The sequence below is a fragment of the Cupressus sempervirens genome, chromosome 1 (genome assembly GCF_028749045.1).
Source record: "Cupressus sempervirens isolate cs-2001-9-10 chromosome 1, ASM2874904v1, whole genome shotgun sequence".
Lineage (NCBI taxonomy): Eukaryota > Viridiplantae > Streptophyta > Pinopsida > Cupressales > Cupressaceae > Cupressus > Cupressus sempervirens.
The window spans coordinates 281444667-281458956 of NC_143118.1; the positions used below are offsets into that span (position 1 = coordinate 281444667).

Sequence of the window (14290 nt, forward strand, 5' to 3'; positions counted from 1 at the left end):
ATGAAGACAACATGATCAATGTGAAGTGAAGACTGCATCTTAATCTTGCAATTAGTTATGCCCATGAACTGTTATCAATCAAATGAAAATAAGAATTAGATATCAATCAAATGACAAAAAGAAAGTTAAAACATATATTCACTTTCATTCAAAACATAGTGTAAAGGAATGCTTCTTTATTTCAATCAAACTAATAATCGTTTCATTTATTGATCCCAAACATATCAATGTAGAATCATAATGTTATGAAACTTGGATGTTGCAACTCAAACATTGAAATGAGAATGATTTTAAAATTTGATCTAAATTTAAATCTGCAATTAAATTCTAACATTTCCATTCTTCTAAAACTTTGGTCTTGATTGTTGACAGTCAGAGGGCCCAATATGAAATTACACTAGTTTCTCCCTTCTAAACTATATCTATTCACAATAACTCCAGCATCACAAATTACCCATAAATGAGAGAGATGCAAACTCCCATAGTTACCAATCCTCCTCCATGCTACCACATCTTGTCAAATAGCCACCATGCCTCATCCAGCCCATGTTCTATCAAAAATCTCAATCAAAAAGACAACAAAGCATTTTTCCTACAATATGCAGAGTTATCAATTTTAGAAAATTGTCAAAATAAAATTTGTCTAAATAAAACTTGTCTCAACTATACCTACACTACTAGTCCTTTGTATTCTTGCTGATTACATAATGTCCCATTCTAAATATCTAGAGCAACTAAGTTTAAGATTTGTGATCCTAAAACTAGATAATACAAATTAGATTTCATTTCTAATATTTGGGTCTATTTGTATCCAAGATTCAAATTAGATTACAAATAATATAGCAAAGTGTTTCTTACATTCAAATTAGACTATAAGACATAATAAAATGTTGCTGTACAACTTCAATCTTTAACAAAGAAGAAAGATAGAACATTTTGCTACATTTTTCTCTGCAAACACACAAATAGAGTAACAACTAAAGAGCTCAATGGTGGAGAAAATGCCTCTCCTATTGCTATGAATACTTATAATCATTTCTAGAAAGAGATTATCCTATATGATTTTTCAAAAGATTATGTCTGGGCAATACATCTGGATTTGTAATGTCTTACCTATAAAAAATGCATGTAGTCTTGAGCTTTGATTTCTGATTCTTAACCAATAAACAAAATTAATCTACGAATTGAGAAAAAGAAGGGGATGGTATTAATGAATCAATCTCCTTGCATATGCCCTAAGAGGAACAATCAAGTGGGAGCCCTAAGGGTGTTGTTTCCCCCCACATGCCTCGCTTGATTCTATAGTAGGGGCTATTTCATATATGAGACTAGTGTTGCATGCAGCATTTGATGCCCTTTGAACATGTGGCCTAAGTGGTTTAGAAAAGTATCCAAGTCTTTGGATGAGGGGGATGGGATGATGCAGAGGGGGGAGTTGGTCACTAAGCTTAATATCCATGAAGATAGCCTAGAGGTCACATTCTGAGGTGTCTATGCAACTTCATATATTCATATTGTTATTCACATATATGATACACCAATACTACCAAAACAAATACACTAAGAATTGGCATAGGGCATTTATCTTAGCAATGGACTTACCAGTGTCATCGGTTGACATGCGTAGCTAAAACCCTTACTCCCGCATACGAGCTCTATCCCACATTCATCAAAATTTGAAAAACTCTTCCTCCCACTAGTGTGTGATCCACCTAAAACAAATTTGAACTAAAAGTTACTTTTTTTTTTTTTTGTTCATATCCCAAGTTCATCGAAATTTTGACTCTAAACTTAAGTTTTGTCAAAATTTTGACACTAAAGTCACATCAAAATTTTGACCTTTTCAGGCCATAAACAATTTTTTTTTAAAATCATAAGCTGAAATGACCTTTGATCAAAATTGAAGATCGAATATTGACCTCAAATGTAGTAGTGTGAGGATCAATATCTTGGGTTGATGTGAGCTAATACGAAGCATGGAACAGAGACAACATTCTGCATGTAGAGTGCACTATGAGGGAACGATATAACCAATTGTAGTTTCTAATGGGATGTCAGGTGAGCAGTGAATCCATAGGACAATAGAGCCTTCTTGCGTGCACCATGATAAATTGTCTAGATAGATAGTAGAGGCCTTAGTAGGTGACCGAGGATGTTCCCTAAGGTGAGCCAATGCATTTTCTCACATCAATCATCTCTCTACTAAAAAGATTAATGTCAAATGCAAAAAGTAAGATTATGATTAGTCTCCCCATCACTGACAATTCTGACTTATACTTTCAGTAGTTTTATAATGTACGCATTAAATTATAGACATGAGATAAGTAATCACACATTGGTGTGGTACGTCATAGTTATGTGTAATGAGTATTAGCCAATTATGTTGAATTATTAATTTTGATAAGTCTTTTGTATACTAATTGTAATGTTTGTTTGTCTGTAATTGGCTTTAAATATTTTTTTCTATTTTAAGGTACTAAGTTTGTGTCATGAATATATTGTGTGTTGAATCTCAATTTTCCTAAATATTTATTTAAACTTCTTAAAATTAATTATAATTTAAATAATACTTTTTTTTTAAAATGTTGAGTATAAGGGATTTCTTAAAAGTTATAGGCTTTGGAGAGTTAAAGGGATTTCTTAAACGGAAATGATATAATATATGTACTATACTAAATTATTTTTGCAAATTACTATAAGTGTAAATTTATTTGTAATTTTTTTTTGTAGATGATGCCCATGTCTTCTATCTACCAAAAATCATTTATGTAAAGGAAGAAAGGCCCTTAGAAGCTATTTATCTCTCTCTCACTCCCTCTATTCATATACTCCATATTTTTATATTTATTTCTCTCTATATCCCTCTCTATCTCTATATATCACCATCTCTCTCTCTCATTTTTTCCTTTTCTTACATCTCCCCTCCTTTATATCCTTATCTCTATCTCTCCATGCTCCTCTCCTTTTATTTGTTTCTCTATTTCCAAACTCTACCTACATATCTCATTAATATAAAATATATAAATAAATCTATTTTCAAACTAATTTAGCTAAGTGAAATAACAAACACAACACCTTAAATGTAAACACATAAACCATTAATAAAATTGAGTTGAAATATATCAAATCAACAAATGTAAGATCATTTCAAAAGAAAGAAATACAAAAGGAGTCATTTCAATTCATTGATTTGAAGATAGAATATTGAATACCACTTACTTTATTGTCCTCATTTCTTTATAGACTTACAACATTGAAAGTGAAATTAAACATTGTATATATTTAAGAGTAAGGAAATATGCAAATAATTCTTATATTTTATATAGATATATCAATCTATAAAAATACATTAGAAAATAAAATTTTAAAAACTTATACATAAAATAATTTAATGTAGAAATATAAGATTTAGAAATGAGAAATTAATTTTGATTAGTTATTTTAGAGTCATCTTTTTTTCTATTATATTCTACATTTTTCTATTATATTTTATAATTTTATTAACTATTATACTTATATTTCAAGAATTTATTAACTATTATACTTGAACTTAATGAATAATAATTAATAATATATCTTACTTAACAATACTTTGACTTAACCATCATAATATGAGACCAATTTATAATAATTCAGACAACTTCTACAATAATTCAATAATTCTAACATTTTTTACATTAATTAAGTAACAGACAACTCAAAAAGAGAATTAAAATAAATGAAATAAGGAAAAGAAAAACTGATCTCATGCCAATATGTTAAGAGAAAAGAAAATGCTTGTTTACAAATCAGATTTATGAAAGAGTAGACATTTTTTCTAAGCATTCAAAACTATTGTTACAAGTAGCTAACTGTTGTTTCATCACCGTAGGGATTTTTTTCCCTGTTCCATGTAAGGGGTGTGTAATATTCATTTTAATGCTGCAATTATATTTTTTTTACTGCTCTCTAAAGTAGAGCATACTCTATTCAAAACCAAAACATTTTTAAGATTTATTTTTTCTGATTTCTGTCTATGGAATTTAAATATAATTATTAGAAAAAATTGCCTATTATTACTGATATAAATTATTTTTAGAATTTCATATTCTTAACATAACACATTTAATTCTAAATCATTGTATTTCTTTATTTCTACTGAACTCTGAAAAAACATTTAAAAGGACCATAATTAAAAAGCTCCCTCATTCAAATTTCTAAATCTTCAAATCAGATAAATCATATGGTAAATTGATATCATTCAGTGGGAATCAATTAATGTTAAGGACATGAAGATCTAGATGGGACCGGCTTAAACATCACACACTAAGCTTCATTCCAACACTAAAGTGTTAAATAGTCAAAATTGTTCTTTTTCTTCTTAGTGCGTGATGTTTAAAGGTGGCCCATCTAGACAAAGTGACATACATATCACATATAATTATCCAAGCCCCAAAATTTAAGATTTGACTCTTGCTATGACTCTAAATCACCCGAAGCATAGTATACAGTATATCAAGGATGAGATGTCGAAAAACTAATAATAAAGGAAGATTTACGTTATATCTTAAAATGAGATAATCTTAAGGTTTTTATTTATCAGTTAATCCAACTCTGGCCATTCCTTCCAATAACTAATATGGGTTCAAAAAAAAAAAAAAATTTCCTCATTAACACAACAGATCTTATTAAGACAGTCTTCTTTATTAATGTTGCTTACCCAGCCGTTGCCAATGTTAACTCGGAGAATACTCCCATGAATAACTGAGACAATTTTTACAGTTTTTACTGGAACGAAAGTAAGTAGAAGAAAGGGACGAAGTAAAAGTCGGATATTTTTCCAATTAAATTGTTTGACGTGGCTGCAAGAAAAGGTTGCGTGATAGGAACACAAATGTCTCACTTTAATGCTTTTCCCGGGACTCTGCTAGCCAGTTGATATGCTGACAGCCTGACAGTTAATTTAGCATGTGGTGGGAATGACCCAGATTATTTCTACGGTCGTCCCTCTGCTGTGGACAAAGATTAAACCACTTTAAAATCTTACCAAATATTTATCAAAAAGTGCAATATTGAAGACATAATTTCCAAGGGAGTCCAACAGTTATTATCACATAACCGTCCATAATGAAGTCAAAAAGTATGGAGTAAGTTCGTAAACATTCCAATTGTCACTCGTTATGATGCCACATCAGCATACTTTTTGTCAAGTTGTCTAAAACAGTCCTCCAAAAAAGTGAGACCAATAGTCATTCATAAAGAGTACCTATAGTTGAATTGCTGATGTGGCATCAAATCATTGGTTAATTTTTAAACTCAAGATACATTTTATTCAATTTTGGGTAGTTAGCATCACAAGTATTGGTTCAATGTTATAAAAATAATTCAACATTAAGTCAATAAGTATAGGTATTAAGTGAACAACTTTTATCACAACTATTGGAACGCGTTCAAGTACTAGGTCCTCTCCCCTATACTTTTCTTCAAGAATAAAATGATTTCTTTCATTCCATGGTGCCCACACAAGTGTAAGTACATCAACAATTCCATTGTTTTCAGTGTTTTAAACTCTACTCAAAATGTTTGGCAGACAGACGTGATTCGAACCGTCGACCTTGAGGTGATTCGAACCATCGACCGTCGACATTTGTCTTGAAAGCGGGTTTTGTTAATGTGAATGGGAATGGGGCCCATGCCACACAATTCTTTGTTTAGGTTTCCAAAGTTGTTTCCACGTACATGCTTTGTTTGGTTGAAAATTCTGCTCCCTGAAGTTGTAGACTTTGATATGTTTATGATGTTATTTTTTGTGGGAATTGTGAGGCCATCTATCTTTAAAATACTATTCTAGCTTCACTCTCGCAACTAGAGAGTTTTCTCTATAGCTAATTTATTGTGCTTGTAATTTCATTTGTAAAACCTTTGTAAGTGTGGTCATCAATTGATAAGTAGAATATTTGAGGATAATTCAAATTATGATGTTTTTGAATTAAAAGAACCCAAAACTAGGGGGTTGGCCCATTAACAATCAAACTAGTCAACTAGCAGATAACCATCAACAAAAACTACCCCCTACCACTTAATAAAACAAAAACAAGGTTTCGATCCATAATTAAAAGAGTATCGTCAGGCCTAACATACATACTGTCTATGTAAAAACCATAATAGCAACAATAATTTATAAACAAAGGCCTGACAGCCATAATCCCCATCAAGTTCAAAAACCAGCAGATTAATAGCATAAAAGTAGAAAAGAAAAAACCATTATGACTTCTTAGCCTCTTTCTTCCTCAGGAAGATATTGGCCCAATCTTCCACAAGGAAGTCAAAACAACATTTTTGTGTCTTCCTTGGGCATGTCCCCCTTCGAGTCCTTGAGAGTAGGTTCAGTGTAGTTGGTAGCAGCATGTGTCACTTTATAGTGAACTTTGTTAGTAGGCACATTTTCTCTTCCAATGCATGAATTCTTTCCTAGACCTCGCTGCCAGCCTTCTTCGTGACCTCCATGTTAACCTCCTGCATGTGACCAGGAAAACCATTGACCTGCACTTCCTCCACAATCGGGGGGTTAGCATTGTCCTTGGAAAAGGCCTTTACAAGGGAGGAAATAGTTATTGGTGAGGGAGCTCTGTCCATCGTATTAGGGAACTGGTCCCTCGTTAAGTCCACACATCCCTGCCTGATGGTTGCCAAAACATGTGACACCTCTTTTCTCTCCTTCAACCCCTCATTCGAGCTAGACTGAGAAGAATCTAAAATCTCCTCATCCTCCTCCTCCACTCTCCCTTTTCCAAAGGTTGATGCCTTCTCCTTCATTCTCCATTTGGGGCAGCCTATGTCTTTTGAATCCATCTCCTCCTCTTGCGAGGCCCCTTCTTTCAATTTCCTTTTAGCACTAGATTTTGCTAACCTTCCAGACCTTCTCCTCCCCCCTCTTCCCTCCTCCTCTAACTCCACCAGTTCTTTCTCTTTCCCTTGATCCTATCTCCCTTTTTTTCTTGAGAGGAGTGGGCTTTAATTCCACAAGGGACCTACTAGGCAAAGGTTGTGGGGTCTGGGCTCTAGGTCCTGTGATCCTAAGGGGAACCAATTGGGTGTGGGGATTGGGATGAACCAAAATATCAACCTCCACTATCCTAGGGGGGACCAAGGCAAGGTGGAACTGATACAGACAAAAAAATAACCCTTGATGTAAAATAGTAAAATTAACCCCTTTTCTCATTTTTTCTTTTACATTAGTGACCAAGTCTTCTAAATCATGCAACAGAAAAAAAGGAATAGAAATTAAATCACGATGGTAGAAATGATTTAGGAGGCGAAAGTGGTAGTAATAACAGACATTGTACCTCCCTTCTAGCATTAGGTACTTCATCAATATCAGACAGACCTCATTCCATGGCTTAGGGAGCTTCTCCCGAATAAAACCACATCTATGTCGAATACGTTCCTCCCCATCCAGAAAGAAGTGTTGCAAACTCATTTCATTGGCTACCCTTGTCACCTTCTGCCATTTCCTTCCCTTCATGGCCAAACCTGTCACCAAAGTAATGACTTCCCCAGAGATATGGAACAATATTCTATTTATCGTGACTCTACAGTCCTCCCAGGAATTAACAAATTGCATGGAAGAATTTTCATCATGCCCATTATGAACATCCATAAAAGGCACAAACTTGTCTTCCTTCAACATATACCACACCAATGACTTCCTCGCAATCTTCTCAATCATGGACAGATCAATGTGCATAAGTTCACCACCCATCTTTGCAAATTTCCCTAATCCTTTCACTTTCTTCAAGACCAGAAACACTTGCTGAGAATGACACCACACTTAAGCCAAAAATCCCTCAAGCTACAATAATGGCTATATTATTAGTAATAATATAAACATCCTTAGTATAAGTTTGAGTCACATGTCCAATGCCACCATCTTCCTCCCAATCTCTTCCATCATTCCCAAAACACACAAACCATTTAAAACTTGACCCTTTTTTCTGCCTGGCATACAAGCACACACATAGGAAAATTATTAAAAAAACTTTCCTATCAAACCTCAAAGATCTTTCTTTTTCGGACCATGCGAATTTAATATTGCCAGTACCATCTCCTTCACTCCTAGCCATCTATCCTTCCTGGCTTTGTCCTTTCTGCCAACTCATCAGCATGATACAAAAGTATAAAATATGTCTCCAGCTAGGATTCATCATTCTTTATTTCTCGGTTCACTAAGTCTCTTACCAAATTTGGCAAGGTATTAAATTCCCCCTAGCATATTAGTCCTTTCATCTTTAGGCCCAACACCGCCATACCATCTACCACACTATTTCCCTCCTGAAATATATGATTCAAATCAAACCTATTAAAATTGGCTAATAGGTGTCTAATATCTTCTATCACACGTTTTATAGCCCACCCTTCTTTCATGTTACCTTTAATAGTTTCTATAATAATTTTGGAATCCCCTCCAATTTCCACATATCTCCACCCCACACTCATCACCAACTTTAAATCCCAAAACAATGCCATCACCTCCACGATATTGTTTGAAACTTTCCCTAACTGCTTAGAATATGCCAAAAGCATCTGTCCCTTGCTATCTTGGACCATTCCTCACCCCGCCGAGCCTTCCTTCCTAGCCACACCATCAAAATTAAGTTTAACCCAATTCAAAGGCAGAGGTTCCCATCTAGTTCCTTACCTTGCCAATAGGTTGGAGTTATCAACCTTCAATATTGACTTCCCTAAATTACCGAGATGAGGGTACCCTATTGTAGTATTTCAATGGTATAAGTGGGGAGATAATTCTTGAGTTTGAATCCTAAACCCTAAGCCAATTGTCCTAGAAAATAGGACTAGTATCTGAGGTTTACTCATTCAAATTCGTCTAGTGACGTGAATTTGTGATTTTGACCCTAGAGTTTGATTTTGTTCTTTGTCTCAGTTGAGTTGTCACATTTGATTTTTTTGGGTCTATTGTGATTTATGTTATAATTAAATCAAATAAAAAGATAATTTAATGATTTAATTTATTAGAAATTTTATAAATAAAATTATGTATTTAATTATATTTAATTAATTGAGAAATTAATTAAATAAAGGATTTAAATTTAAAGATTTTATTAAAGTTCTATTTTTGATGTATTTATATTTATTTAACTTAATGATAATTAATTTGGAGTTTTATTTTAATAATAAACTCTAATTGATGTTATTAATTAAGTTAATAAATATATTATTAAAACATCTCGTGAAATAATTAAATATAATTTTTTTTATTAAAGTTCTATTTAGGTGTATTTATATTTATTTAATTTTAATAATTATTATTTAAGAGTTTAATTTTTAATAATAAACTCTAAATAATATTATTAGTTGAATTAATAAATATATTATTAAAGCATCTCATGATTTAATAAGAGAGAGAAAACATAATTTAATAAAGTAAATTTTAATTAAATTACATAAAGCTTATGCATGAAATTAAAATATAATAAATTAGTCAAAGGGAGAAAAAAATTAATTTAATAAAGATATTTTTTAATTGCTAAGAGTTTTGCATGAAAAGGTAAAAGGTAATAAAGTAATAAACAGTAATTGATCAGTGAGTTCCCTCTTATGATTGCACAATCAAAGCCCCAAATTAGGGAGAAGTCTTCATTAGAGATCTAAAGCTCATTTTGCAATTACACGTGTTTTGGAGAAGTGATTTTTAGAGAAGGAAGCTTTTTAGAAGGAAGGGGTTTTCTCATGTGCTTTGTGTGTTTGTGTGTTTGTGTATTAGCATAAGATCTAGGTAGGATTAGAAGTAGCAAACTTTAACCTCTAAAACTTTTAACTGAGGTCAATCACATGCATTTAACATATCTAATTAACATGAAATTAAAGACATGCATGAAAATAGATAACACAAGATTTGGTCACTCAGAAACCCTCCAAAATGAGAAGGTAAAACTGGGGTGGGGATGACACCCACTACTTATCACTGCAGCAATATGTAATTGGTTAAGGTTACAAAGTTTGACCATCATCAATGGTCTACCCTGTGAAAGGATTGCCCTATTAAAGGCTTTTCACCTTGTTAAAAGTGATCTAGTTAAAGGATTTACAAACACTCACTTGGAATGTCACTCTATTAAAGGATTTACAACCTTGTTAAGGATTTACAATATGGCTGCTAAACCAACCTATTGTCATAGGATTTTCATTCTCCTAATACAATGGTTAGAAAGTATAGTAGAATGTCTTGACCTGATGACTTACAATCTTCAATTGTTGATTCCAAATCCTTGTTCTATCCAATCTAATATGATCCTTCTTGATATGATATAACTCTGTTTGAACTGTTGATACTCTATTTTGATCAACTTGATTATGCAATGTTGTTCTTCCTCTAAGTCTTTTCACCCTTTTCAAAACTTCGCTAGCATTCACTCATGCATTCCCACACGACCTCTTACTCACATGAATTATGGGATTTTGACCTCCTTTTAAAGGTTTCGAGACATAGGGTTAGGTATGAATCTACGATCGAGATTCATCCATCTTTCTCGCTCAATTCTTTCCATATTTCCTAATTGGTTTCATGCTCTCTCCATTTTTTTGATTGGTTGAATGCTGATTACATAGGAAATGTAATAGACTTGATCTTATCTTTTAGATCCTTCAAGATTCATCTTGCGTTGGCTCAAAAATGGTTTACATCTGAGTTTGTGAAGGCACAAACTTATATGTTGATTCTGTGTTACTCGGTACTTAATGATTGTTGATGCTCGAAACATATAGGAATTTTGTCTTGCTCAGCTCCTATAGGAACTTTGTCTTTCTCAGCACCTATTCTTTGCTCGACATCTATTGTCACTCGACACTTGAAACTTGGACGACACTTGAATAACTAGGAACCTATTGAATTTTTTGCTTGACACACATTGTAGCTCAACATCTATATTATATTCAACATCAACTTAGAAATTTCTTAAGTGTGTTGACACTCAATTTTCAAAACCAATCTAAGACCAACAATCTCCCCCTTTGAAATGAGTGTCAAAAACACTTAACTAAGCATTATGTATCTGATCTCTATGAGTACAATATACATCTTGTTTGTTATATGTACAAAACTTGAAAAACTCATTCAAAATTTTGTAGAAGATTATATACCTCAAAACTTATAACTCCCCCTGAGCTGATGTGCTATTTCTGTATCCAAAACTCCTTATGTTGGATTTGTCTCATGTTGTTTCATGCTTTGCCTTATCATTCTACTCTACTCTGTTTTGACTCCCCCTTTTACACATCTTTCCTTGTAGTTTTTGTATCCTTTTGGCTTCATCTCCTTATCTCTCCTCAAAATTTTATTATCTCCCCCTTTTTGAGTATCTCCCACTTTTGGGTCTCTTTTATTATCTCCCTCAAAATGTATTATCTCCCATTTTTTGATACTTATGTCAAAGGGTTCTTATGAATTAATTGAATACTTAGCCAAAAAGGATTTGTTTTCCTCCATAATGATCTTCAAAGTAGCATCCCAATTGTCTAATGCAATTTCCAATGCTTTAAGCTAGATGGTTGTCTCTACTGCAAGGTGTACTAGGCCTTCCAATGTAGAAAGATTGGGATATTTCTTCAAGACAGTCTTTGCATAGGCCATTTCTTTGTGCAAAACTTCCATTTGAGGGGTTATGACAGACTGGATTTGTATAAGCTTGGCCTTGGTGTTTGCCTCATCTGCTATGAGTATAGCTAATTCCTTTTGTGTATGAAGCATTGTAGCAAAATGCTTCTCACTTTGAGTTGGATCCTTAGGTAGCTACATGCTAGATACTTTAAGGTTCCTCTCCAAGCTCAATATCCTCTGGCTAGTCTCTTGTGTGAAGTATGAGGAATCACACAATTTGGAGTACAGTGAGAATATATTATCAAGTATTGCTTTCACCTTCTCTATCTTCTTTGCCAGCTCTACCTGTGACAATGCTATCTCCCTAGATATTTTCTCATTTACCTTTCTCTGGAATTTCTTCTTAGACCATTCAAGCAATTTGGCATTGGTGTCTAGGTCTTCATTCTATACCTGGTCCACTATGTTGGATAATTTCTCCATTATGGGCTTTGTCTCATCAAGTACTTACAAGTTGAATGCATCAAGAAAGATGTCTTTGATTTCGATCAATGCTTCTCATTCCTAATTGTCTCTTTCTTTTTCTTCCTCTCAAGTGCCTCTTGCACTTCATCTATTTGATATATGTTCATATTTTCATAGTCATATTTTGGAATGACTATCTCTTCATCAAGTGTAGGGTCTCTATAGTGAAGTACCCTTGCTACCTTGGTAAAGCTTGAGCCTGGTGTTGACATTTGTAGTGGTACTGTATCGATGCTCGGCTTTTGTGCTGTTCTAGTGGGAGTCCCTATAGTAGGAAAATTTATTAATGTTTGAATTGTCTCTTGTTCTTTCTCCTTAGGGCTCTTCTCCTCTTCTTTGTTCTCTTCAATTCTCCTTGATCAATTATAGTTATCTAAGGAGGTGCACCTTGTCCTTGTGCTATAGTGACAGAGATATCCTTCTGCCTGTTTGCTCCTTTTCTTGCTCCTTGGCAATTGAATTCATTGTGACTATGGAATCAACCCTAGCAGATGCATCTTATGCTAGTTGCTCTTGTGGTTGTCCACTTGTAGTTGTTGGAGTATGTGAAGGTGGTTGTTATGGATTCACCTTCTCTTTTGTTATCTCAGCTACTACCTTCTGTAGTTCCTCTACACTCACCAAGACTAGATTGGTACACAATTATGCTTGTAGTGTGGTCTGGTGAAGGATCTTTCTAAGATCCTTTGTAGTTAGTGGGTTGATGTTCTGACCAGAGGTGTCAGAAACATCTTTCACAATTATTGTCTCTGCAGGCATGGGTGTTGCATGTGGAGGGCTTGGAGGTGGTAGTTGTGTGTCTTGCACACTATGTTCTTGTTGTTGCTCCTCAGTTGTTGCCATATCACCCTTTTGTATTTCCTTCTCCATTTTGACTTCTTCCTTTTCTTTCTCTCCTTCTTCCTCCTTTTCATTGTCCTCTTCTTCCTCATCATTATTCCTTCCCTCAAAGGGATCTTCTTGTCCTTCCTTAACTTCCTGGAGGCCATAAATTACTTTCTACATGAGAGTGGACTTCTTCACAACATCTTCAATTTTATTTTGCAAAATACTAAATGCTCTATATTTGGGTGCAAATTTGCTCCCATGTTTCTTACTTGCCTTGCTTATTTGACCTTTTATGAGGTTAGGCATCACACGAGCCAATGTTGACTCTCTTATTTCCTTTTCCATGTGTAGGCAATAATGCCATTTATTTTCTACAGTTTTATATAGCTCCTTAGGCATAGTTTTATCCAATTCAAGTGGAGTATTCTTGAACTTGGCCATCATAGTGTAGACTAATTCTTCCACTATGTTTTGTTCTTCTCTACTTAACTTATTAAAGTCAATAATTTTCAATCCAGACAAGTCTGCATTGTCTCTTATATTGTCACATATATTCTCTAGATCAGACTTAGTGGTGTGACTTAACACTCTGAATTATTCATTGTTATCTAATTCTGTCCTCTCTTCATATGACTTTGGAGGTGTCACATATTTTCTCCTCTTTTTCTCTACTAGTCCTCCTTACTCTGTGGCTTTCTTCTTTTCTTGTTCTTTGGCCACCTTTTTTGTAGCCCTTGTATCTACCCTTGTGGTAGGTTTTGTTGGGCTTGGCTTAGCTTTCTTTTTTCCTTCTTCTTTAGCATCTTCACCCATGCCTTGGGTTAGTGATAGTGGTCCTTGCCCCTATTCCTCTTCTTCTTCTTCTTCTGCCTCTGTTGAGCCTTCTCTAAACTTGGCCTTGAGCTTCTTTACTAATTTATCCTTTTCCTTCAGTGTAGAGGTAGTTTTTAGTTACATGTCCACTTTGGACCTGACAACATCATATGTGCCAAAGTGTGGCTCACTCTTGTCTACCTCCTCTACAAGTAGTGTTGTGATTGTTGCAGATGCTTCATCAATATTTATCTCATACCCAAGTGGTCTAAGCCATCTTACCCTTGGTATGGCTTCTTGAATGTAAGTGTAGTCAATATCAACAAGAAAACAAATGTCATTTGTATGCTAATCCAAAAGTGAGACTGGAATCCTAAGTCTCTGTTTCATAGATTTCTTGAAATCTTCAAAGTAGTTGGTCATGAATGTCTCAAAATTTTCCCCCATTTGTTCAATGTATTCATTCACTTGGGCTACTATGGACCTATTTGTCTTTCAACTAACCTTTTCGAAAGAAGGAAATTCAATCTG

At 34.0% G+C, this 14290-nt stretch overlaps 1 pseudogene; it reads left to right on the plus strand.

The window, feature by feature from the left end:
* Positions 1-2030, plus strand: part of LOC149577193 (uncharacterized) — a 7596-nt pseudogene extending 5566 nt beyond the window's left edge.
* The last annotated feature ends 12260 nt before the right edge of the window (positions 2031-14290 follow it).